The 25,524-nt window shown below is 49.6% G+C and overlaps 1 protein-coding gene across 1 annotated transcript in view; it reads left to right on the top strand.

The window, feature by feature from the left end:
* The window catches only part of TMEM121 (transmembrane protein 121), a 37,641-nt gene continuing 12,117 nt past the window's right edge, over positions 1-25,524 (top strand). The window contains exon 1 of the mRNA XM_027658565.1: positions 1-24. The gene's annotated coding sequence lies outside the window, so the exon portion shown is untranslated. The remainder of the gene's footprint in view (positions 25-25,524) is intronic.

Raw genomic sequence — 25,524 nt, forward strand, 5'->3', positions numbered from 1 at the left:
GCAGCCTCCGGGGCTGTCCAGCAGGTAAGGCACCGCCGGCAGCACCCGGCGGCCCCGCCGCCCCCGCTGCTCGGCGCCGAGCATCCCCCCTTACCTGCCGCGTTATCGACTCGCCGGGCTCCGGACGCGGCGCAAGTTTCCCCCGTTGCGGTCCCACCGGCTCCTACCCGCTACCCCCCCGCCGCTCCGCCATCGGGTGCTGCAGGGATGGGGCTGCCCCGGACTGCGCCCCCCCGCCGGCTGCTCGTCCTCCCCTCCGCTCCCCGCTTCGCTCCGCATCCCCCGGTGGGGCAGCGGCGTGTCCCGGGGTTGCGCTCGGGACCGGCCGCAGTGGCGGGGCGCCGGGGGCTGCGGCCAGGGGCGGGGGAGAGCACAGCCGGCTGCTCGGGGTGGTGCGGGAGAAGCCTCTGTTGCTCTTGGACCAAACTTGGCTGCGGGGAACCTGCTCTAAGGGTGAGAGCCCCGGGAGGGACCGTGGGACTGAGGAGCCCCGAAGGGCATGCCCGGAGCCTACTGCTGCGCAGCGTGCGGGTGCCTCGCCCCACGGGGTCCGTCCGGCTCCTGGGGATGCTCTCCGCTAGGCCTTGGCCAGAGGATGCGAGCACCGTATTGGTGCTCGGTCCTCCGCAGGAAACACGAACTCCCTCCAACCTTCTGGCAGCTGGGCTGAGTGCTGGGAGGCGCGGGATGTTCCCGTCTCCACCTTGGAAACACATCCCCTTTGCAGTCGACCACAGAAAGCGAGTGTGGGAGAGGTGTCACAGCCCGTGGGAGAGGTGGCACAGCCAGGGGCACGAGCAGGGGATCGGGTCTCCCTGGGGATGCTGAACATGTTCTGAGGGGAACCTGTCCCTCTCCTACCCTGCTAGCAGAGGCGCTGCACACCTGCAGATCTGATGTGCACTGAGGGACGTGGGTGCTCCTGGGGGTCCTGCCTCGCCAGTGCTTTTTGGTGTGGATTTTACTGCGGGGCTTTCCTGCGTGTGGAAAATCCCTGTTTGCAGCCTCTTCTTTCTTTTTCCTGCTCGGTGGCAGACTGTCACCATCGTGCAGATGGGCTGTGCAGCTGAGCTGTGACTTGCTGTGGGCGTGGGGTATCGATCTGCAGCTCTGCCCTGCAGAAGGTGCACTCCGCCTGGCACATCGCCTGGGGAGCCTGATTCTATGCTCCTCATCTGGAGGGAGGTCAGATCTGGAGTCCTCTCCTGGGACATGTCACTGTCATACTTCTCATCGGGCAGCTGGGCTGCTCGCATGAGGGTTTAGATGTCCTGTGATGGTTTATGCTGGGAATCTGGAGCCACTTTCACATGGGTCCACGGTAATGCCCAGTCCTGGTACCATCCCCTCCATACCTCCCAAGCTTGCTGAGCCTCACGGGTCCTGAGTGGCTCCTTAATCTGCCAGCGTTGATGCTGTGCTGGGCTGCATTCAGGATGCGGGATGTCCAAGCTGTTGGTCATATGTCACAGGTAGCACTTGGCTTCTCCCTTGTATTCCTGTTGTGTGCAGAGGGTGTTCTGAGTTTATCTGCAAGAATGGATGGGAGTGCAAGACTCTGATCACTGCGTGCAAAATCCTCCTCCAGAAATCTCTTTCTCCCCAGTGTTGCTGACATAAGATGAAATAAGCACAGATCCTGCAATTTTAGGGCTCTCTACCAACAGTAGATCGGGCTGAATATAAGCCGTGTTTTTATGTTTCACCAGATTTTTATCTGTTTCCCAATGCAAAGCTATTGCTGTCAGAATGAAAACAGATGTTTAGCTGCCTGTTTAAGCCAGTTTTACACAAAAATGCCTCTGGTTAGGACACTAGCAGTATGAGGATCTCCAGCCCCATCCCATTTACCTGTGACTTCAAGGGCTGACTGAGCATCACTGTTCTTAAACTCCTCTGGTTACTATCAGAGAGGTATCTCCCTGCTCCCTTTAGAAAATAATATAAAATACAAAAAGATGTGCAAATGGTGGAGGAGCAGTGAGCTGAGGAAGTGAGGAGCTGAGGAGCATTTCCTCAGAGTGATGAGCCGAGAAAGCGAGCGTGGCTTGGCACAGTGTCTCACTTGGAGCTCTAGTCTGGCACTGAGTCCCCAACGCTGCTTCCCTCTGTCCCCATCTGGCTCTGGGTGCCTTACTGTGCACTGCAGGCACCCCAAGGAGCTCTTCAAAGGAAACCCAGTGGAGGATCTGGGCCCTTGCCGTGGAGAGGCAGCAGCAGCAGTGGGATGGATATCCATCCCCAGGAGTGCCGTGAACACATACTGAACTGGGAGACATCCTGACTTATTCTGTTATTTAGCACATGGATCCAGAGAGAGAGTGCTTTCCTGTGTATGTTTTTCTGCTTTAACAAACTGATAGATTGCTATTTTGCTATGGGCCACCTAAAAGCACAGCCCGTACACTGTGTTGGAGCTCATCATCTTACTGGTTTTCTTGTAGCTACTGAGACTGTAATTCTGCCAAGGGGTGGTGGCAGGAGAGTCCTGCAGGTCCTGCTGCAGGCTTGGGGTCTCTTGCTTTGTGGACAGGGGTACAGAGCAAGCTAGCACTGGCCTGAAAGGCCACAGCAGGGCTCTGCTGATTCCCAGCTTCCAGGGTGCTCCCTTTGCCTGTGCAGCTTGCTCCTGGTGCTCTGACAAGTAGCTTTGTGTGTAAATGGGGATTTCTTCAAAACTCCTGGGAGGAGCAGCTGGCAACAAATAGCTCAGAGTGGGCAAAAAACCCGTGTGTGTGTGTGTGTGTGTGTGAACTCCAGTCTAAACGGGAGAGGGAAAACATCCAGAGTTACAGAACTAATGCAAATGGAGTTGGCTTTCATCTCTCCCTGCAGCATCCTTTGTGGAAGGCATTTGCATTTCCCCAAAGTCAGTTCACTACCTATCCTTCAAGCAAATCCAGAGCTACAGAGCAAAGGAAAGCCTGTTTACAAGGTGTGGGTTGTCTCTCCAAATCTGAAGAGAACTGAACTCAAAATATTTGAGAATTGAAAGATCTTATTTTAAGGTAGCAACACTGAACACAGCAGAGGATGGCACACACAGACTGCGGTGTGCCTCACTATTGAGTATAGAGTCAGGGGATCATTTCTGAGCTCTTCATGTGGGAGGGTGACTGCAGAAGGAGGGGTGGATGGGACACTCATGAATTCCTCTGACCTCCCCCTGGCACAACTCTGCAATGCCACCAGCATGTATGTGTTCCTGCAAGTGGATGCTGGAGCTGTCTAGCCCTGCTTAGATGTGTGGGAAGACTCCTGTGGCTCCCATCTAAGATCTACCGGTGTTGGGGTCCCCAGGAGTCCTTAGTGGTGTATGGGTCTGCTGGGGCTGGGAGCTGCAAACAAGCTGCCATTCCGGAGGAACCCTCCAGCCCAGCAGAGGCACAAACAAAACAGGATTTCATGAGCACTCTAGCAATAGCTATTAGCTATGCTAAAAGGATTAACAGCTGTGCAGGAGTCATCAAGTGTTTAAAACATAACTCAAGCATCAAAGGCAGCTCTTATAGGCTCACATTTTCACATCAAGTAACTGTGAAAATTTCTATCCAACTTAATTAAAACATCCACTAGGCTCGTTAAAAACAAAAAAAAGAAAAAAACAAAGGCCTTTCTTCCTTGAGTACCAAGACATTTTGAAGAGAGGAGTTTACAGCAAAGTATGCAGACTTTTTTTTAAAGAATCGCTTGTGTGAAAGTCTCCTGTCTCCAGATCAGTGCGGCTGATTAATCTCAAGCTTTCCAAAAAGGAAATAAATATGGTTTTGGTTTTGGTTTTGTTGTTTTGCTTTTACCTTGGCTAGGGACCACAGAAGAAAGATGAAAAAGTGAGAAGAGCTTTGTAGAGAAAGTTAGATAAGAGGGTGGAGGAGTGTCAAAACTAGACCTATAATAGGAAACAAACCACTGAAGTGCTGGTGAAAGTACCTTTCATCTTGAACACTCCAAGTGCTGTGCAGTGCATGAATACACACGGGAGCTGAAAAATAATCGACAACTAGCGTCACCACCTTTGCTGTTACAGAGTCACCCCAGGCAGGTCACAGGCTCACTTGCCATCAATCCCTGACTGCCTCTTCGCTTTGGATTCAGTTTAGGGCCCCTCCCTCCAAGAAGGACATTGAGGTGCTGGAGCATGCCCAGAGAAGGGCAACCAAGCTGGTGAAGGGTCTGAGGCAGGAGTTATATGAGGACTGGCTGAGGGAGCTTGGGGTGTTTAGACTGGAGAAAAGGAGACTCAGGGGAGACCTTATTTCTCTCTACAATCACCTGAAAGGACATTGTAGCAAGGTGGGGGTTGGCCTGTTCTTCCAGGTAATAAGTGACAGGACAAGAGGAAATGGCCTCAAGGTTCACCAGGGAAGGTTTGGGTTGGATATCAGGAAAAGTTTCTTCACTGAAAGGGTTGTCAAGCATTGGAACATGCTGCACAGAGAAGTAGTTGAGTCACCATCCCTGGAGGGATTTAAAAGATGTGTAGGTGGGGCACCTAGGGACATGGTTTAGTGATGGATTTGGCAGTGTTCAGTTAGTGGTTGGACTGTATGATCCTAGCAGTCGTCCAACCTAAATAATTCCATGATTCTGCGATTCCATGGCCAAGATATGTTGTTGCTAATCAGCCTCATCCCAAGCCCCTGCCCTTGGGCGCTTGGTTCTAGGCAGCAGCACCCTCATCTCCCATAGGAGATGTGATTTGATTCTCCTTGCCAGTGATGTGTCCAGTCTCAGTGATGTTGGGTCATCCCCAGGCTTCAGCATGTATTCCTCCCAGCCACTCCCACGCTCCTCTGTCTGCCTCAGAGGTCTCAGTTATTTCAAGTGCCCTGGGGAGATATAAAATAGGTAGACAGACTCCCTCTGTACAAGGTATAACTTGGGTGGTGCCACTGGAACTAGGGGTGCATTAAAGACAGTATTTTAACTTAGTAAATGCTTTTTTGACATCCATAGAGGCCTTGAACATTACAGGATTTCATCCCATTATGCTAATTTTCTTGGTTTTGATTAATAATTAGCACCCCCACAAAAAGAGTTAAATAACTCTTTTCTTTCCTCTTGTTTATGTGTCAGTTTGATTTCTTCCTCTTCACACTGTCCTGCCTTGTCAGACGTTGCCTGAAGGGCAGTGCTGTGAAATGCCACCAGGAGCTGAGCTGCTCCTACAGCATCTTCCCAAGAGGATTTGAAGCACTCCTTCCTTCTTTCCTTCCCACTTGGCCATTTTCTCAAGGCAGATTGTAGGACTTGAGCAAACAGTTTTCTGTCCCTGGGAACCCTCTGGGTTACCCCTGGGGACCAGCTGTGCTCCAGTGCCGTGGAGAGCAAGCTGCTGTCGTTCAGGGCTGGTGGCACGGGAAGGTGTGCGAGCACAGGCTTTGTACCCGTGCATTCAGTGCACAGTCGGGAAGTGAAACACAGGAATTAGGAGGTAGACAGGGTTTTTCCATCAAGCGTTTATAGCACCTTCCTCACTTTGTGTCTAGACATAGCTATAAATGCGGGAGAGGGCTATTACCTAGGAATAAAAGTACTGAAACTAGCCCTGGAGAGCTCATTGCTGTATTTCCAAGGAACTGGGAGATTCCTTGTGATTAATGCAACAATATCAAAGGCTATAAACTCACCACGGTTGGGTACTGAGTCAGGGGATACACTTACAATGTACCTGCCACTTGCAGCTTAGGCTAAGCATTAGCTACGGTCTCTCACCAGCCCCTGGCCATTCCAAGGGCTGCTGCTTGCTTACAGCTCAGGGGTTGAGCTCTGCTGACTCCACCAGATGCAGTGGCATCATAAAACAGCGCAGTGATCGCCAGGGTCCGATTTCTCATTGCAGTGTGGACCAGCGGTGGTGTGGAGGAGAGGAGAGGTCGTGAGTGGAACCCAGGCTGTGTAGCTCCCAGGGAAAGTGCCTTCATGCCTGGTAACTTCAGGCAGGGACAGCATAAGCTCTGCTGTGTGCATGGCAACACCTGTGCAGATGGGAAATGCCTGGGATCAGATCCCAAAACACCCAGTCCCCATCTCGATCCCATAAATAGTGGTGGGAGAAGTTATACCGCAGAGATCTCATTTTTTGGATGCAAATTCTGTTCTCTGATCTCTGCTTCTGCCATGTCCAGCACAGCAGGGTCTCAGTCCCTGCCTAAGGCTTTACAACACTGTTATAGCATCAGCAAAAGTAATAAAGAAGAGAATGGGCTCCCTGGAAAATACCAGGAAGCAAAACACTGACACTTTCTTGACAGTGTCCATAGTGAAAACACAAAGACTTATTTTTTTCAGCTGAGAGGAACCTACCTACACTACTCTGAATGATGGAGTGAAGTGGCAGGGGATGTCTCTTCTGATCTCTTGGTTGAAGGGCTGTGATTACAGAATGAAAAAGGGGAGGGAAAGGGTCACATGGACCTGCTAGCCCATGGCTGACCTACTTTCTGAGGGAGGAAGGGTGTGAAGGAGCAGCATGGCAAGTGGTTGTGCAGCAGGCAGGAGGTGGGAAATTTGGGTCAGCACCTTTGTGTCTGCAGGAGGTGCTCTCCAAGTTAGGTTTCATCCCCCAGGTTAGTTTTCCCCCTCCAGATTAGGTTTCCTCTGGAAATTGGGTGCTGTGTCCAGGCTTTATTCCCTCTGCAGAGTTTTCTTGTGTTGCATATTCAGGATTAGGAGGCGCTTGGGTAACATGGCCCCTAAGTACCCAAAATCTATTAAAAATTGCTCTCACTTGACTCCGTAAAGAATGCCATTGGGAATACAGCAACGTTTCTTGGATGTGAGTAAATATTGGCCTTGAATGAACTTGCTGATAATGGGAGATAAGTTATCAACAGCTGTTTAACCTAATATTACTTCCATACAAGATAACACTGAGCTCTTTCAAGAGGTTAATAACTAGATGCAGAATCCATCACTGCATACACAGACACCTGACAAAACGCAGCCTTAATTTTTCCCCTGGAGCTTTATTACTGATGAAGGAGCATGTAGCAGGGAAATGTGCTGGGTGGGTCAGGTCTGGCTCCAGCAGCAGCCAGTGTTATTGAGCTTGTGGCTCTGTGCAGTGATCAGGGGGACAGGGGTGCTTTCCTGAGGGTCTAGCTCCTCCAGATCAAAGGGGCTAAGATGGCATCGTTATATTAACAGAGCTTTTGCTGCTGCTAATCAGCCTTGAATGTGGGCAATGCTTGTATTGCACATCTGAGCACAGTGATCACAGAGCAAAGACTGAAGGAAGGCAAGTGGGTTATGCCTGGCATTAATACAGATATTTGGGAGGTGGTGTCAAAACACGAAGTGTGGATTAGTTGCGGATCACAGGATCACCACAAAAGGGATTGCAGCTGATGCTATACAAGATTTTAGCCCACAGTTGTGGGTCTGTTCCAGCCTGCTGATGGATCTGTAGTTCCACAGGTTTTTAGAAATAAGAGTTTGGCAAAGGCTGGAAGCACACAGGCAGACTGGAAAGGTTTCTCTGCAGAAGGACTTCTTCCCAGGCATCTCTGAAAGCATGGAGCTCAGGCAGAGGGTCCTACATGTCTCCAACCACCTTCCCACTACCACAATGCAGGACTACACTGGCTATTTTAATTATGTTCCTCTCACTTGATCCTGGCCATGGATGCTGTAGACTTTCAGCATTCAGCTTCACAAGTCAGAGCCAACTGCAGAGGGAAGGGCTGGGGCGGGATGTGGAGGGTGTGGACCACAGTCTGATCTCTTCTTCCTGCAGGACCCACAGGGCGTCTTAGTGCTTTCCCTGTGTTTTTCACCATTGTTAATGCCTGGCTGGGACATGCCTTAGATGTCTCTGAAGACACTGATCTGCTTGACTGAGCCCTCGGTGGAGGCTCCTGGCAGGGCTGGGCTGGCTTTTGGTGCTCCTGGCTCACAGCCCCTGCTTTATCCAGCAGACCACACTGCTGCTCAGCAAAGCTGGCTGCAGATGCTAGGACAGCAGCTGCAGTCCTATTGACCCCTGTGGGGAGGATAAGTCCAAATGAAGACCCTTGGAAATTCAGCACAGAATACAAAAATCTGGCTGCAAATCTGAGGCTCAAACTGTGATATCTCTGCAGACAAACACATGTGAGAGCCCAGCTGTCCATCCACAGAGAGCCTGCATGGGTTTGATGCTTGGGATACATAAGGAAAACTTCATCCTTTCCCGTGAGCCCATCACATCTTTTCCTTCTCCCAGAGGAAGCATCTGAAGTGGATCCCGGTCCCTGCACCCATGGAGGAGACAAATCCTCAGCTTCCCTGGGACCAAGGGGTTTTTCCTTGGGTCATGAGTCTGGAGGGAGCAAACAGATGAGCACCTTGGAAACATCCAAACTTCTCATGGTCTCAGGGCTGGAAGGGTCAGAGAAACACTGTGACCCCCCAAATGAAAGAAGTCTCTCTATATCCCACCACTACAAGAGCTGTTGCACAAGTAGATGGGCACATGTGCGGTTTCAGGCCATGTTGCACTCCTGGTGTTTATATCCTATCTGTTGGAATAGCTGGGAGCAAGGGCTGTGTGTGCTGGAGGCACTCTGGCCTTCCTCACTCTCCAGCATGTTACACGCTCCAGGTAGTTGCTTTTGGACCAGCCCCATTAAATGGTTCGTAGCGTTCCCTGCTTAAGCAAGCACATCTCTGGAGTCTTGCTAGTAGCTCCAGTTAAGAAGAAAGCTGTGTTATTAATCCTTGTATGTGGCTCCTTTTTCCCACCTCAGGCATTCCAGCTGAACTTTTCCCACCGTGCTGTTTGCAAACGAGGCAGCGTGCGAATGTGCCGTCACCTTCCCACACACCAGACCCAGCAAGGCAGCAAACAAATGGCAGGTCCCTGGTTGTCCTTAGCAATTAGCAAATAGCTCCAGCTGCCACTGCTGCTGCTCTGGGATGGCTTTTCTCTTCCCTGTGCATTCATTTCTGCAACAGCAGCAGAGTCAGGCAGTGCAGGTTCACTCTTTTATAGCTACCCCCTGCCCTTGCCCATCATTTACACGACAAGGTTAAAGTGCAGTGTGATAGCAACTTTATTATTAAAGATACCGAGTTGTTATGTTATTAAAGTTAGGTCAGCCTGGGCTAACCCTTGTGGACTTCTGTGCCTGCATTTAAAAAGCACGAGAAATTCCTGTAGAACTGTTAGCTTTCCTCATTCTAAGGCTGGGCAAGTTCTTTGTCCAAGCAGCTGCTCCCTGCTGTGGACTGTAACCTTGTGATTCTCTTCTAGAGCTGGATTTTAAGCTCCTGCTGAAGTTTGCCTTTGCAAGCAGGATCCTGGCAGGCAGCAGCTTCCCTGGTTTTCTGCATTTCCAGGAGAACCTGCTGTGTTGTGGTTCTGCTGACCAACACCTCCCCTTGCCCTGTGCCATCTTCATGCCAGCACTTCAGCTCCTCAGTGTGCTGGTACTGCTACCAAAGCTCATGCTGCTGCTACACATTCTTTTCCTGGGCAGCTTCCACATAATTAGTTTACCTGCGGAGCTATTGGCTCCTGTTTTAAAGCTTTCTTTTAATCTCTTTGCAAAATATCCAGCTTCTGGTTTACTCTTGTTTGAATTCCCCTGATGTATCTTGAATTTCGTGGAGCATGACCGCTCGTTTTCAGGATGCAGCACAGCAGCAAGCACCTCGGGCTCCCCGGGAAGGGGAGCCTCTTCCTTCCACTCCTCCCCATCCCTCTGCAGTTCCAGCGATATAATCACTGGCTTGCTTAGCTCTCATTTCCCTGATAGAAATCAATCTCATGTTTTCTTTGGTGTCTCCTTTGATATCTTGACTTTTCTGATCTTCTCACTTTTTCTGCAGCTACACAGCTCACCCAAACTAATAACCAGCACAATTTTTCGCCTCATGTAGCATCGTGTGCCCTCAGACCCTGGGCAGTGCTTGTGCCTCCCTCGCTCAGGATGGAGGTCATGGTGGGGCTTAATCACTTTGTAATTAATTTTGTCCTCCTGTGTAACCAGGCTTTGGCAATGAATCCATGCAGTCCTACACAGATCTTGCCTCAAATTGATGGGTTCACAAGAGTAGCATTGCTTTGAACTCCTTCACACCTAAGTCTAGCAGGGGGAGTATAGGAAGTTTATAGCTGCAAAAGAACTTTGCAAAGTTGCACTGTGCTCGATTTCCATGGCAAAGGAAAAATAAAACAATGCAGGAGAGAGGGAAGAAAAAGTAGAGAAAAATGCAGCAGACATAAACAAAGAAAATGATGGAGAGGGGAGAACAGGCACCCACACTGTGGATTTGTGGGGAATTTATAAACCTGAAGCCAAGTAATCACAGTTTGGGCAGCTTAAGTGACTATTGGGACTCATTGTTCTTCATTAACCTTCCAGCCACCTGAGTTCAGGTGTCAGCTCAACATCAAACTGCAGCTGATCAAAATTTTCTCAGTTTGAAAAATTGCGGGGAAATTGGGTTTTCAAGTGGCTGAATGTCATTTTAAGAGGCCCTTGCCTTCCTCAATATTGTTAAATCATTCAATATCAAAAAATTGAAAATGGATATTTGGGCCTGAAAACTCAGCTCTGGGCTCCAGCTGAAAAGAGCTGAAAAAATGCTGCAGTGTTTATTTATAAGTGAGGAGCCTGTGTTTTTCCCCATGCACCATGGGGGTTTTCTTCCCCCTGCCTCCCCAGAGAGCTGGGGCAGGATTCAGGTGTTGTCTTGCCCAGAGAGCAACATAGAAAGCAACTTCAGTGAATAACCTTGTTTTTCATCTTTCTCATCAGGGGATGCTCTCCTTGCCTCAGCGGTAGAGGATGTGCAGGGAGAGAGTAAGAAAGACACCATCAAACTGGGAAAGCCATCCGGCTCGAGTAGCTCTGGGATGAGGATTGTCCATCATGGCTGTTTATTTGTTTGGGAGGGAAAGTGGAAGTGGGTCCAGAGTGTTAATGAGGCTTTCCCTGAATAGCTCGACTTGTCAGTGGCTGAGAGAGACACGCCATGCAAACCCTGGGTCTTCTGTTTTATTTATGTGTTGCTCACCTGGAATATAGCAATTACTGCTGGAATGACAGGGGTATCAGATGAAAACTGCCAAGTGAGGCATTAGTTGTGGTGGATGTGGTGAGGAGTGCCCGTCTTGGAAGATGTGGTGGAAGCCAAGGTGAGCAGCCTGGATGCAGTCAAAGTGACTGAGGGAGTCACCGTGGGTGCTGATGCCACCAAGGCACCCCTGATCAAGGCCTTTCAGTTCCATGGTGGCCTCCTACAAAATTCATGGCCACTCTACAGCGCAGTGGGACTGACCACACTTTTGCATTACATTGACAGCAGAGCAACCTGGTCAGAGAAAGTCATAGACAAAATGTATGAGATCAGGCATGCAATGTTCTTGTAGCATTCCCCAAACTCGGTGGGACCCTGTACCTGCGTGAGGGAATTAAGGGACCCTCCTAAAACTTGCAGCTTGGTGTCACGCTGCTGCTCAGCACTTGATGGGGCAAGCTCTGCCTGTCTCCTGCACTGGGGTATTCTTCAGTGGCTGTTGCTGTAAAGGTCGTAAGGTAATGCAAAATCCTACCAGTAGCTTCAACTGATCTTCTCTGTCACGTTACTGAGTTTAAAACAAAGTATTTTCAAGTCATCACTGGGAAGGAATTCATCATCAGCCGTCTGTCAAGTTTAATTGGGTTGTCCTGTAAAATATCTTGCATATAAGTAAATCAAAAAGAGTGGGGCTCATAAAAGGGCCAGCATGTGGCACATTGATGTTATTTATAGGCTTCTCTGTGATGCTCATCACCATGGCAGCTATGAAGGTCGATGCTCACAGTTGTACGGGAATGCCACATATGTTTTTAGAAAGCCAAGTGTATGAAATGAAGCGGTGCTTACGTGTTCCCGTGGAGCTGGGAGGCAAGGCTGTGGTGTCCTGCAGGGAGGCCCCAGCTCCGGGACCGTGGGATGGGTGGGAAAGGGGACATGGCAGGTGATGGCAGGTCTGTGGGCTGAGGGCTTCCGGGGTTGTAGAGCCCACAGCTTTGGTGCCCTGGGTGATGCATCCTGACATCTCCTTGGGAAAGTTGGGAATAAACCAAAGGGGCCAAAAGTACCCATGTAGAGGAGGATGGAAATGCCTTCATCCAATTTCTCCTCTTCAGGATGAAGCACTCATTACCAGCCTGTTTTTCATACCTTTCTGTTTAATTGTACTGAAGCCAGTGGTCATTGCTCTGCTAGTGTGTGATAGAAGCTTACTTTCTACAGCTGGCTTTTTTATAACATTCTTTCTTCTTAAAAAGCGAACAAAAGCAGCATCTCCTCATGTCAGTTCCATAACTGGCACATAAAAAGCTTGCTCCAGCCTCATCCAGGCAGAGCTGGTTTGAGCATCTGCACCTCAGCCTCCACCTGGAAAGCATCCTCTTGCAAAACTGTTATCAGTCCCAGCAGCAGTGCTGTCTCCAGCAGCAATGCTCCAAAATTACTCTCGGGGAGATGTATAGCACACCCTCAACGTGGTCCTTCTATTACAAAACCACCTGACCTTTTAGATGGGCCAGTAATCCCAATTCCTCCAAATACATGGTCAGGGTCTTTTATTGAATACATCTTTGTCTTCTTGCTTGCATCAGGGTGTCACAGCTCAGCTGTGACCCTAGAAACCCAGGACTTTAAGCCAGTCCTTCATGGATCTCTCTCTCCCTCTGAGAAAAGCTTGCTATAAACATACATCTTCCTTCTCCTTAGCTAGCTGTGGCTTTCCCTTATTTTGTCAGGAGTTTTTTCTCTAAGGACAGGAGGGGGTCTCTTCAAGAGGGTAGTTTTTCAGCAGTGTCCCTGTCGTGCACGGTGTCTTTCCTGTCATCCCTGCTCCTCTGCAACAGAAGCCAAACTATGCTGTATTCCCCTCCTATGCAGGTAAGCAGGTGATTCTTCTCCTTCTGTTCATGTCTCCTCTCCTTGCTCTCTACAGGCAGCCTTAGTTCCCTGGCAGCTGTTAGTGATGGACCTTTTGTTTCCACTAAATAAGTGCTGTTTCCCCATGACTGCCACCCCTGGGCTCTAACTGCTCCCAGCCCTGCACCTGAGCTGTAGCGAGGACACGTTCCTCACTGTGTCAGGAAAGCCCCAGGGGACATAAAAGTCATTATTAAACTCACTGTTTCCACCTGTTGATGGTAACAGTATTTCTGTTCCTGCAGGAGCATGGAGGCTCTCACATACACGTTTGTAAACATTCAATTTATGCTTTCTTCATAACATTAAAGTGCCTTTGCCAAAGGCATTTGATAAAGAGTTGAAGTAAATAAACTCACTGGGAATTTTGTTTTTTCTGGGAAAGTCAGGGGCTGTCCTGGAGCTTATACAACCACTCCCAACCACAATAATTTACTGCCCCGGCATCCACTTTTAGTCCCACAAACATGATGGGGCCTGCTTGTAGAAATGAACCCATGTGGGTAATGAATGTTAGGCAGTTGGTGCGATGCTTTCTCTGCCTCCTACAACTCCATTCAAGAGCTCTTCTTGCAGAGCAAATACATGGGGTCTCTTTTTAGTCTAAGACTAAAAGGTTATTAAGCTTTATTCAGTGGAAAAAAGATTGCAAGGCGATTCAGCTTGCTAGCTAGGTCATGAATCCGTGTATATGTTATGAATGGAAACTATATGCATGTGCTCTGGGCTTTGCCCAATCATATCAAGCAGTAATACAAGTCAAGATGAAAATAAATCTTAATACCAACATGCCCTACATGAAGGAAATACTTATTTTACATAAAACCTAATTTTAGCACGTCAAAACTGTAGCTGATCCACTTTGTCTCACCACAACTTTACATAATGACATACATATAGGTATGAATATAGATATTTGTATACATGCTCCTTTCCCCCCTATTTTTTTGCTGAATGTAAGTGCCCCAAGAGCCAGGACTTGTTCTCTCAGCGGGGACTCTCTCTGCACACTCTCAATCCTTCTCTCCCTCACCTGAGCACAGGGAAGGCAGCATGGGCACCCAGCCCTGCCATGTTAACACACAGCGTGATTTCTCTGAGCAGCAGCAGTTGAGAAATACCAAAGCATGGCTTTAGTGCTGATTTCCAGCATCGCTGTGATCAGTTGGGTAAAAGGAAAGGCTGACGGGCGTCAGGCCCAGGAGATGCTGGCAGGGGATGCTGCCTGCAGCTCTGCCTCTGTCGCTGGCCACAGCTGGCCCCGCTGCAGTGATCTCAGCGCTGGCAAAACAGCACCATCAAAACTGCAGCATGGGATTGAACAGAGTGCATACCCTTTGTCTGGAGAGAGAGCTTGGGGAACACCAGAGGTTGTGAGGGAATGCCCTGGGGGAGTTAGAATATGCTCCAGTGCTTTGGAAAAAGTAGCAGAGAGTTTTGCTTTTCAGCATGAGAATAAAAGTACTTTCCAGCGTTATGCTTTCCTGCATCCTCCCCATGCAGAGTTCATTTATGCAGCTATATTAACTTCCACTTCACCTTTCCGTGGGGCTTCCTTCCCCCGCACACTTTTTCCTGTGAACAGCCCAGACTCCTTGAGCAGAGATGGTTTTGTAGGAAAGGTTTGGATGTCCAGCAGTGGGATGGCATCAGGAGAAGCCCGTCTCGTTCCTCCCCAACCACGCAGTGGTTCACACAGCAGCCTGTGCCAGCCAGCTCCTGGGGACAGCCCGCAGACCACAGCCATACTGGGGCTCACACAGCCTCTCCCCGTGATGCTTCTGCCTGCCCGAGTCCTTCAGGGCTGGGATGTGGGGCTGGTGACCCCCATGGTTGCACTAAGAGCCTTGTGATCCTTGCTGCCTGGGAAGGCACAATGCTCTTGTGTGGCTGCAGGAGGATTTTGGATCACACTGGGAGCCAGTGTGAGGTGTCTAACGCTGGTAGCTGGATATAAGGCTCTGCCTGTGAGCCAAGCCAGGCTTGCAGGCTTGGGAGCCAAAAGCAAAGTTTTTGGATCCCTTTACAGAGTACTGCTCTGATTGTAAAGCCTCTCACAACAAGACTGTTGTGGGAAGCCCAAATGCTTGGGAGCAGCTACTGGTGCTTATGTGAGGCCACGGTGGTGTGGAGTAGCTCCGGAGAAGGGAACATCCATGAGAATGTGTATGGGTGTGTGGATCCCCAGAAGCTGCTGGGAAGGGCTGTGCTGGGGTACTGCCCTTCTAGTGATGAGAAAGGGCTGCCAGAGCCATCCTGAAAGGAGAAGAGAGGTGCTGCTGCCCTGGGAAGGTGCAGTCCTAGCCCCACCACTGGAGGAGCAGAGCAGGTAAAGGAGATGAAACGACCTGCTGCTCTCTGCTTATTAAAAGAAAATGGTGTTTTCTGGCAGCACTACAGATCTGACACCTTGATCCATTGAAACGTTCTGAAAATATAAATCAGGAGGCAGCGATCAAAGCCCCCGGTGCAGGGAGAGTTTCTCCTCCCCCTTCTGCCCTCTCCCAGGATAGGAGAGCCCCAGTACCTGCTGGCAGGTAGATGTGGACAGAGTGGATTATGAATGTGGGCTCCCACAGCAACACCAGTTTGTGGGGAGGTTTGACTGGGTGATGCATCACTGAGCCCATCACTTCTGGCTCAGCCCGAGCAGTTCTGGAAGGAGAAACTGATTGTGATTTAAAGATGTCAGAATCAGGAAATCCATCATGTCGCTCGCTAATCTGCTGCTGTGATTGATTACCCTCCCCATTAACTGCCTGTTACAGATATACACCTTATTTCCAACCTAAATTAGTCCCTGGGCATGGCAGCATCATGTAATGATGCATGGAGGAGTGTGCAGGGGCTGAGTGGCAGCAGGGGAGCACAGGCTGAAGGTATGGGCACCTACTGCCATGATTGTGTGGCTGCTGCCAGCACCCATGGGCCAGGAGCAAGGGGAATGTGAGTCCCCGTGATGGATACTCCCAGAGCAGCTGGGGATGGGACCCCCGCTGAAGGGCTCCAGGACTTTGCAAGGGTGGTGAGGTCTGCAGGAGAGGGAAAAGGGATGGTACCCTGCCCCAGCCACTCAGGGGAGCATACTCAGGACCTGCTCTCAGAGCAGTACATCATGTACCAGTCCCCTTCCCACGCAGAAGGATCTTCTGGCAAACAAACAAAAAAGAGTCTTGCTCTGGCTCTGAGCTAAATTGTGCAGTAAATTAAGCCTGATCTGCATGAAATTTCCTCCACGTGTACGTTCCAGGGTGAACCTGCTAACAGGTTTTATCCAAATTCTCCTGTCTTTTGTCTTTCATTTAAAAAGTTAGAATCTCCTGTAATTGCCTCTGCACTCGTGGAGAACTGGGTAACACTAAGAAACCCTCTGGTGGCTAATTGAATGCCTTATAAATGTTCTGACTGTAAGCAAAGTTCTCTGTCTTACATTATAAAGATATTTAGGTCCAATTCTGTGCTAGGGTGATAATTTTATGAGGGATTTTCATATCTTTTGGATGCAATATGGAATGGATCATTACTTTTTTTACACTTAATTGCTTTTATCATCCAGAAATAGTCAGTGTTTAATGATAATAAAGAGTATCTGTTAAGGAGGCCAAACACCACAGCCATTATTGCCTCATGGTGCTCCAGTGCACAGCTCCTCAGTACAGCATGTCATGTGTCACCCACCCTCCTGGGCAGAGGGGGATGCTGAGGCCAGGGGAGCAGCAGTTCACCACAAATCACCCAGAGGGGAAGAGCCCTTTTCCAGAGGCTCGGACCAAAGACCTGCAAAATGGGAATTGTCTTGGTTTCTCTAGCATCCATGTTTCCTGCCTTTCTGGTACCTTCCCCCCGGCAGCCAGTGCACCAAGAATGCTTCTGCAGCAACTGGATGAGGTGGCAGAGCCCCCTGGTCCAGGCACCAGGCTCAAAGAGGGGACCAGGAACAGTCTGCTTTGGTCCAACACATGGCAAGCACAGAGCTTCTCTGGAATCTGCTGGATTGCCTTGAACAAAGGAAATTTGCTGCTCTTCAGGCAGCCGGATTGCCTGCTGGGCCGAGCTGGCACCTCTCTGCCAGCTTTGCTCCTTGGAGGCAGGGATGCAAATCCAGGTCCAGATGTTTGCTTACTCATGTTGCCCATAGCTTTCTAAGAATGCATTTTTCAATGGCCTTCTACAGCTTTTAATTAAAAGCACTTGCATCATTTATTAATTATTTATTAACTCTTTATAGATGCTTGCAAGGCTGTCATAGACATCAGTAGAGTCCTACTGCTGCTTATAAGCTCATCAGCAGTTATTGTAATTGATGACAATAAGCAATCTGCTGACCTGTTGGGCCCTGCAACAATTGATTAACTATTCATTAAAACATCTAGAAATTATTTATGAACCTTTTATAAACTATTTATAAGTGAGTAGGGACAGATTTATTCATTACTATGTATGGGCTTGCAGTGGAGGGATGGAAGGAGCCCTGAGCTGAGATTCCAGCAGCTCAGCTCCAGGCAGAAGGAAACATGCCCAATGTCACAAGAAAGCCTTTGTTGCTCCACCCATTTTCCCAAATTACACTGGCTTCCTGAAGGCCCAGGGGGTCAAGTTCCCTGATAGATGTGGGTCGTTCTCCCAAGGATCAGAAATAACACAGAATGGAGAATTTTCTGCTATTTTGCAGAGTCAGGTAGTTTAGCTAAGTAGAGGCTGGCGAGAATCCAGTAGCAGCTTTTTAATACACTGTTGGGCTAAACTTAGAGGAGAGGATGAGCAGGCTTGTGTGATGCTTTGCTTCTAGTGGCATAGGATTAAATTACCATCCTATTTTCCTTCATATTAGTATGCATGAATATAGAGAGCCAAAGGCAGCAGCTGCCAGCAAAACCCTGTCGGCTGCTGGGTTCTCTTAGGCAATGAGCTGGTTCTTGGGTAAATTGGGGATGCAGTGCAAGGGTCAGGTTCAGGGTTTATGGCTGAACATGACCATACCATGGATTGTTTAGTTTTTAGGTTTTTTTCCAACTAGATAATGAAAAAAAAAAGCTGTTTTCTACTACTTTTAGTGCAGTAGGGGAAGGAAAGGTGGAGTGGCCTCACTCAGCTTAGACTTCATGATTCTTTTCCTTGTTCCTGATATGTAGTGTTTGTACCAAGAATGGAGGCTTTTCCAGGGATTGCCCAAAATGAGTAAGGCTGCTTTTGGCTGCAGAGTCCCAAAGCACTTACTGCTGCTATGGGTTATCTCCAGCCCACAGAAACATGTATTGCTTGACACTGAGGAGCCTCCTTGTCGCTGGAGCTCACCATCACCAAACCGAAGTTGCAGATATAAGCTCCCCATGTGTTGACAGATGAAATGACACCTGTAATGGGATCTTAGCATCTACAATCACTTCTAACAGTCCATCCATAATCTCACCTGCAGCAGATGCTGTCTGGCAAGACACAGGGATAAGTGATGACTTCCTAGGAGCTGGTGTTTGGTATAGCATGTCTATCAGCTAGCAGGGAGGGGACAGATGTGCCCTTTGTTTATTGTGCAAGGTTCACTCTTTCCTTCCTCTTTATCTGCATTGTTTTCTTACTGAAGATGCTCAGCTGGGTGCTGTAGGCCAAATCATGGACTAACTGCAGGGCTGGCTTGTTGCTCAGCAGAGAAGGGGATCCCAGCATTAGGAGCAATCTGACAGTGGCAGATTTGTGTGCTGAAAAATGGTTAGTTGTGCTTCAAGACCTTGTTTAAATTTACAGAAGGGGTATGTTTATATACATGCAATTCATTCAGTGGAAAGCTGTATATAGTTATTCAGGTATAAACTGGAGTAATTCAGGATTGGCACTGTATGTGCCCTAATCAGTTTAAAGCTGAACTGAGATCAAATTAGTGCAAGCCTGAATCTAGCTGTGCTCTCCCCATCCTGCCATAGCCCAGGGCCTGAGGCTTACAGGGTATCCTGCAGGGTGTAGCTCACATGAACATCATGCAGACAGTCACTTGTGTTTCAGCGCAGAGAAAAGAAAAGCCAGCTCTCCACAATCTCTCCTGCAAGTACACTGGAGCTATTTTGAAGTACAGCACAAAGAAATCAGCTTTCCACAGGAAGGGAACACAAAGGTGCACCCAAAAAGCCACAGCTGGCTCAGTACTCATGTAAGAACACTCAAATCAGCATGGTCCTCATTCCCCCGGGAAGAGGGGAGATTTGGAGAGTCAGAGGACCCACCACCCCAAGCAGGAAGCAGGACTGAGCACCAGGGGGTGATTGTATCCCCCCCAGCTCACACTGCAAGCTGGAGCTGCCCCTCCGGGGGCAGGGAGCAAGCCCTGCCCAGGCCAGCTCACTCTGTTCCTGCAGGAGGACTGCAGAGTTTAGCTACATGCTTAGAAACACCCAATTGTCACTACAGGAAAGATGGACAGCCACCATCACACAGGAGTAGAGTGATGGCTGTGCCACACAAAGGAGGCTGGGAAGAGAGGGTTTGAAAGAAGGGAGTCTAGGGAAGGGCTCTAGGGCTCCCAAGGCAGGAATGAACACCCAAAAATTGAGCTGAAGCAAAATACTGGGGAAGCAGCCCAAAGAGCATCTCATAGAAGCAGAGATACCCTGCTGGCCAAAGTCTCCTCTGAGTGATGCCCCATCCCTGGGCCAGCACTTGTCAGAGAGAGCAGCAGAGTGGGACAGAGCTAATGGCACTAATGGATGTCCCCTGGGAAGGAAGCACAAGTGCTGTGGTGTCAGCCAGACGCAGTCTGGGAGGACAGTCCCTCCTTTGGCAGGAGCCCACAGTTGAGTAAGCAGAAAACAGCAAAGTACTGAACAACTTGAGCTGTGCTCTCCTCAGGAGTGGGCCAGGGCTCTGTAGGACACGGTGCAAGGAGAAAGGAGGGTCCCACCATCCCCGTGTCCTACCCCACTGTACTGGTGGAGGGTGCTGCTTGACTGGGAAGCGGGGCAGCTCCATCCCAAAAGCAGAGCTCCCCTTAACAGAGCATCCAGGCCCCAGCCATGGTGGGCAAGCACCACAACAGGGAGCACCATCACCCCCAGACAGTGCACCCTCATGGGGCACAGCAGGAGCAAACACCCAGCTGCCATTCTGCACTTAGTTGGTTCACCAAGGCTTGAAATAACAGAAATCGCATTGAAATCAGTCCTGAGGGTGTTAGAAATGCTCCAAGTCTGGAGGGAGCAGGAAACTTCTGGTACTTTCCCTGGAAGAGGTCGGCTGTAGCAGGTTTTCTGTTGGAAAGCTTAGCACAGCTTGTTTCCATGGTGGGAACGCTTCTCATATGGTTTTGTGGTGAGCTGAGTCTTTGCCTGGTGCCTGTACCCTGCCTCAAAACCTACTCCACCAGGACAGCCAGGCACTAGGTGAGGACCAGGGGTGTGAGTATCCCCCCCCCCCCAACTCAATTTCTGCTACATCCCTCAGACAACAGAAATTCATGATTTTCTGTCCTGTATTTGTCCTCTGTGTTCATAACCAGCCCCTCTGGGCTGCTGGTGCCCAGAGAGCAGTGCCTGTGTTGCACAGGGGTACATCCCTACAGGCAGGAGCTAAGCGTGGTGGTGGCTACAAGATGCAGGCTTCATGTGGGCACTGTGGCAGATGTTGGCTACCTAATTGCACAGGAATTAACCACCCAGAGTGGGGCCGTCCTTACTTCATGCAAATGTGTAAATACAGGGAAGTGCTGTTTGTAGCCCATGGGGCATCAGAGCAGACAGGTACTTCTGGAGCTGCTGTGGTGGAGGATCACCTAGGTCCTCCATGGTGGGAGGTGGGCTTCCAGGAATCCTAATGAGAAATGGTTGCCTAATGAGACAAATCAGGCTGCGGGGAATCCCATGGGAGAGCACTGGTGGTCCCATTCTCTCCCAGTCTCCCCTGGTCTCCCTGAATCTCACCTTAGCAGGGTTTCATCCTTTTACAGGAGGGATGCCTGTTGCCCTGCAAACACCAGTTTTCCTGTGCCTCTTAGATTTGAAAATTCAGTGAGAAACACCTGCCAGAAAGACATTTACCATGTTTCATGTTATTTCTCTGAAAAACTGGGAAATATCAGCTCCATTCCACACTTTATTCCCAATTCCCAAGGGATGAGCTTCCCTCCCACCAGGGGAGAAGGTGCATGATGACTTTGTGGCCATTAATGGATAGAAGGAGGTTTTATTGCTCTTGCCTTTGCCTGACATCAGTTGGGAATGAGGTTTGAATCCTAATCCTCTTCCCCTGGAACTGTGTTTTCTAACAAACTATATTCATTGTTCCTGAAAAGTTCAAACCATTTGCTATTTCAAAGTCAATCTAAAGTTATCAGCAGAGGGAAGGGGAGGTGGAGGGTAAAATAACCCTGGAGAGAATGGATGCATTTCTGAGGCTGAACAAAGAGTCCTAAGTTGGCTCCTAACCATTCTTTGTAATTTTTTTATTTTGCTTAAAAACCCACGTGGAGCTGGTTTAATGTATTTGCCAGGATGGGCTGGAGTGGTTGTTCTCAAATCCCATGATGAGGCGTGGTGTTAGCCATGGTGCATTTGCTAGGCTGGGATCAGCAGCAAGAGAGCTTTCCATGCACATTTTGATTTAAAATGTGAAAAAAAGAGAATGAAAAATTAGTCCATTCTGAGCACAGTTAGAAAAGAACAACTTCAAAAGTTGACAATTCGGGGCAAGTCTCCCTTCTTAAAAGACGATTCTAAATTAGCCATTTTGGGTCAGTCTTCATCTCTCATCCTCTTGTCCCTCCCATTTCATGAAGGGGAGAAAAACAGCAGTTCCTCACTCTTAAACAGCATCTTTCAGTAGCAGGCTAAGCTGCAAAACGGATTAGCTTTGCCTTACAGCTCTGTACACAGCAATTTCAGGCTTGCACAGAAGTTGCATAGCCTTTCCAAGCAAAGTGTTTGTCGTGAAGCCCCTTCTGGGGATACCGAAAGATAGAAACGAGACTCTGAGGCAGCAGCGTGCTGCGGAGCAGGGAAGCAGAGAACACCAGGCAGTGGGACCTCTGCTGTCACATACAAAGCTAGCACTGAATGTGTGCAGAGCACACTTCCCTGTCAGCAGGAATGAGGAGGGAAGGAGTGAACCCAAAGCCTGGAGGGGACCCTGATGCTGGGAGCTTGGATTCAGGGCTGAGGAGGTGAAGAGAGACCCTGGGCAAGCATCTCCTCCTCCTGTGGGCCCCTGCAGTTGTGGGTACAGGGGTGTCAGTGGGACTGGTGGCAGGTCCTGGCCTCAGCCAGCTGGCCCGTGGGACAGCACTGACACTCTCAGATGGGAGTTACTTAAGCTCTAGCAATGGGTAAGGGCAAGGCAAGCGCTGCCTCCAGGGATGCTGCATCTGAGCACTTCAGCCTGCTTTCTTCCCTTGTCCAAGCACCAGCTTTTAAGCTTGCCAGCCTCCCCTTCTGCAGGGGACCTCACCCGGCCACATCCTCCTGGCAGGAGCTAAATTGCTCTTTTTATGGTAGGAACTAGCTCCCATCGCCTGCTCTGGCTGTACTGTCCCACGCACACCGTGGCTGGGAGGGGGTGCAGTGGGAGTCCTGGGGATGTGCTGGCCAGAAGAAAGCCTTGGAGAGGCTGGGAGGCAGCCTCTGCCCTCCCCTGCTGGGCAGGGAGTCCGTGTGTGACCAGCACAGGCGATAACCTCAGCCCGGGGGCCTTAATGTCAGTGCGGATGTCGGAAGCAGCGGCCGTGCGGACTCACCCAGTCATTTCACGGCCAAAGCACATTCATCGTGCGCCCTCTCTCTCTCCCCCTCCCTCCCTCCCTCCCTCCACAGAGATACCGAATAGCAAGAGCCTGCCTTTGAGGTTGGAAGTCGGGTTTAGAATTTTAATGATATCCTGTATCCCACAGCCTTTCATTTGGGGAGAAACTGCTCTAAATGACCCATTTTTCTTCATATAATGATAATCATTACCAAGAGGAAAATGAGCACTGAAGCCAGGCACAAATGCAGTCACGTAGTAGATGGGGTCGCTGATTCTGACTGGCAAAACGCTACATGGAGAAATAAACCTTTTATACTTAGAAGGAATGTAAAGATGACTTTAAACATGCATGTAAATTTGGAACGAGTAAGTCACGGTGGCTTGAAACAGGAAGCAAGAGAGAGCAGCCATAAATATTTTATCTCTTTGGCAATGAGCTCCAGCACAGCAAATTGTCACATCCTCCTGGGGGAGAGGATGCCTGCTTGTGGTATCGGATGGGGAAGCTGCAGCATCTCCCAGTTTCCATGCTGCCTCTGCACTGAGCACCCTCCTCACCTGGGACCTGGCAGTGAGGAGCACAGGAGCTTCCCCACACTAGGGACAGGCTCCTGCTCCTGTCTGCTTACCCTCCTCACCTCACACTGCTCCACGGGCCAGCATGACACACAGATCCTTCCAAGCATGAATCTTCTACAGGGATCGATGATTTGGGTTTTTTTTTCTTATTTCTCAGGAGGGAAAGAATTTCATTAGCAAGGAAAGCCTGAAAAACCAACAGTTCGTGCGAAGTAATGGCTTAATCCCAATGAGCAGCAAACACCTCTGCACCTCAGGGTGCTGCCTAACCAACAGCTCAGACCCTTACAGGGGCACCCTGAACTTGTTTTAGCTGGATCGCTGGTGGTTTGACTGCACAAGGTGCATGGAAGTGTCCCTGGTTGGCTGGCACCGCAGGACAGATGCAAAGGAGAGGGTACCAGAGATCTTGACTGAGATACACAGGTTGTTACCTCAAATCCCTGGGGGTCATGCTCATCTCAGCCACCCCAATCGCTTCCTGCTTGCGTGCTGGCTGGTGCCCATGCAAAGGGCTGTGGGCAGTTCCCAGTACCTCTCCAGTCATCCAGCATCACTGTGTCACTGCCTGGGAGGCACGTGGAGGACCTCTGGGAGGGCAGCACTGTGGAAACCCAAATGACTCCTGCTGGGAACTCTGCAGTGGTTCCTTAGCAGTGTGTGACACAGCGTGGGTGATCCCACTTGTAAAGATGATGGGACCAGAAGCCTTCATCAGATGCACTTCTCAAAGCTCAGATCAGGGCATTTGCAGCCCTGGCTCTGTGACCCTCCCAGCACTGATGAACCACTGAGGTCAGCGACCAGAAAATGCACCACAGAGCAGAGCCACCATCTGTGTTTCCAGGTTCTGGAGCAAAGTTGGGGGACTAGGCTTGGTCACAACTCTGTGTGACCTTGGAAGCCATTTTCCTTTAGAGTAGGCATCAAAGCCCAGCTACTCGCTGAAGGTGGCATTATGCTGAACACACTGCAAATTACTGGTGCTGTGTGAAGGTGTGAACAGAAGGGGCTGTGGTGAATCATCTTTGAGGTGACACTCAAAGCACTTCATTTAGTGCTCAAATTTCAGTCTAGAAGTCAACAGCTGCCTCTGACCATTGTGTTCAAATATCTAAATAATTCAAGTAGGTGTGACCCAAGGAAAACCTATAAGCATATAATTCATTGGGAGAGTGAGTCCTGATCCTAGGTAATTGTTCTCTTTTGGAGGAGCCTGTAGCAGCCCCTTGGTCTGGCTTGTATGCTGAGGATGGAGCTGGTTAGACCTTTGAGTGACGTAAGAAGCCTAGTCTCTGGGTGCTGGAATTGAATTCAATACCACCAATACAGATTTTATTAGATTTGTTAGATGACTAGTAGAGAGAAGGCTAGAAGCTAGAGGAAGAGAAATGTCTCCCCAGCAACCTCCGGGCTGGTGTTATTTTTCTTGCACTGTGTCAGGTGGGTGCAATGCTCTTCTCCCAGGTGAGGCCAGAGCAGCAGATGCCATCATTGCCTCCACCCCAGAGGCTGAGGCATGCACAGAATGGGGAGGGTAACCCCAAGCTTGGTGCCAGAAAGTCTGTTCCAGAAGGATCTGGCAGTGGCATGGACTTAAATGGTGGAGCATAAGTGTAGAACTGAGGCTCATCTCTAGCCTGTGGCATCATCAGCCCCCTACTGTGACTCAACTGTGATTTAAAACAGGTTAATAGCTGTCTGCTGGAAGATGCACCACTAGGTTCTCGTCCTGCTAAGGTTTTATGATAAACAACTATTGAGCTATTGTCATCAGTAATTAACATTGGACCAGCCTTGCCCAAATAAATTCACTGACTGCATGGCAAGGCAAAGGTTCCTTGATTTTGCAAATTACCCAACACTTCTTTCTTTCATTCTGTCCCAGCGTTATGAAGATTTGAGGTGAACTTTGCAGCACTTGAACTCGGAAAAGTGGCACAACAGTGAAGCTTTACTGGGATACACCCATGCCCTGCCACCTGCACACAAGTCACTTCACTAGGGAGCAGAAGTAGCCGAGCTACCTTCTCATCTCATGGGGAACTGGATCAGCTGTCAGTATGACAGGCTCAGCAGCTCTGCACCTCCTCTCAGGGGAGCCCATCACCTCATGCAGGCCAGGCCAGATGGCTGGATAGACCTGCAGGAGCAGCAGCGTGGCAGGTGTCACCAGAAGATGAGACCTGCTGTCACAGGAGAGGCTCTGTCTCAGGAAGGTCTCTGAGGAGCAGAGATAGGGGAATAAACCCTGTGGGGACCAACCAGCAGTACCACCTTAGGGTGGCTTGGAAACAGCCAGCA

Source organism: Corapipo altera, unplaced genomic scaffold (assembly GCF_003945725.1).
Source record: "Corapipo altera isolate COAL_440 unplaced genomic scaffold, ASM394572v1 79, whole genome shotgun sequence".
Taxonomy (NCBI): domain Eukaryota; kingdom Metazoa; phylum Chordata; class Aves; order Passeriformes; family Pipridae; genus Corapipo; species Corapipo altera.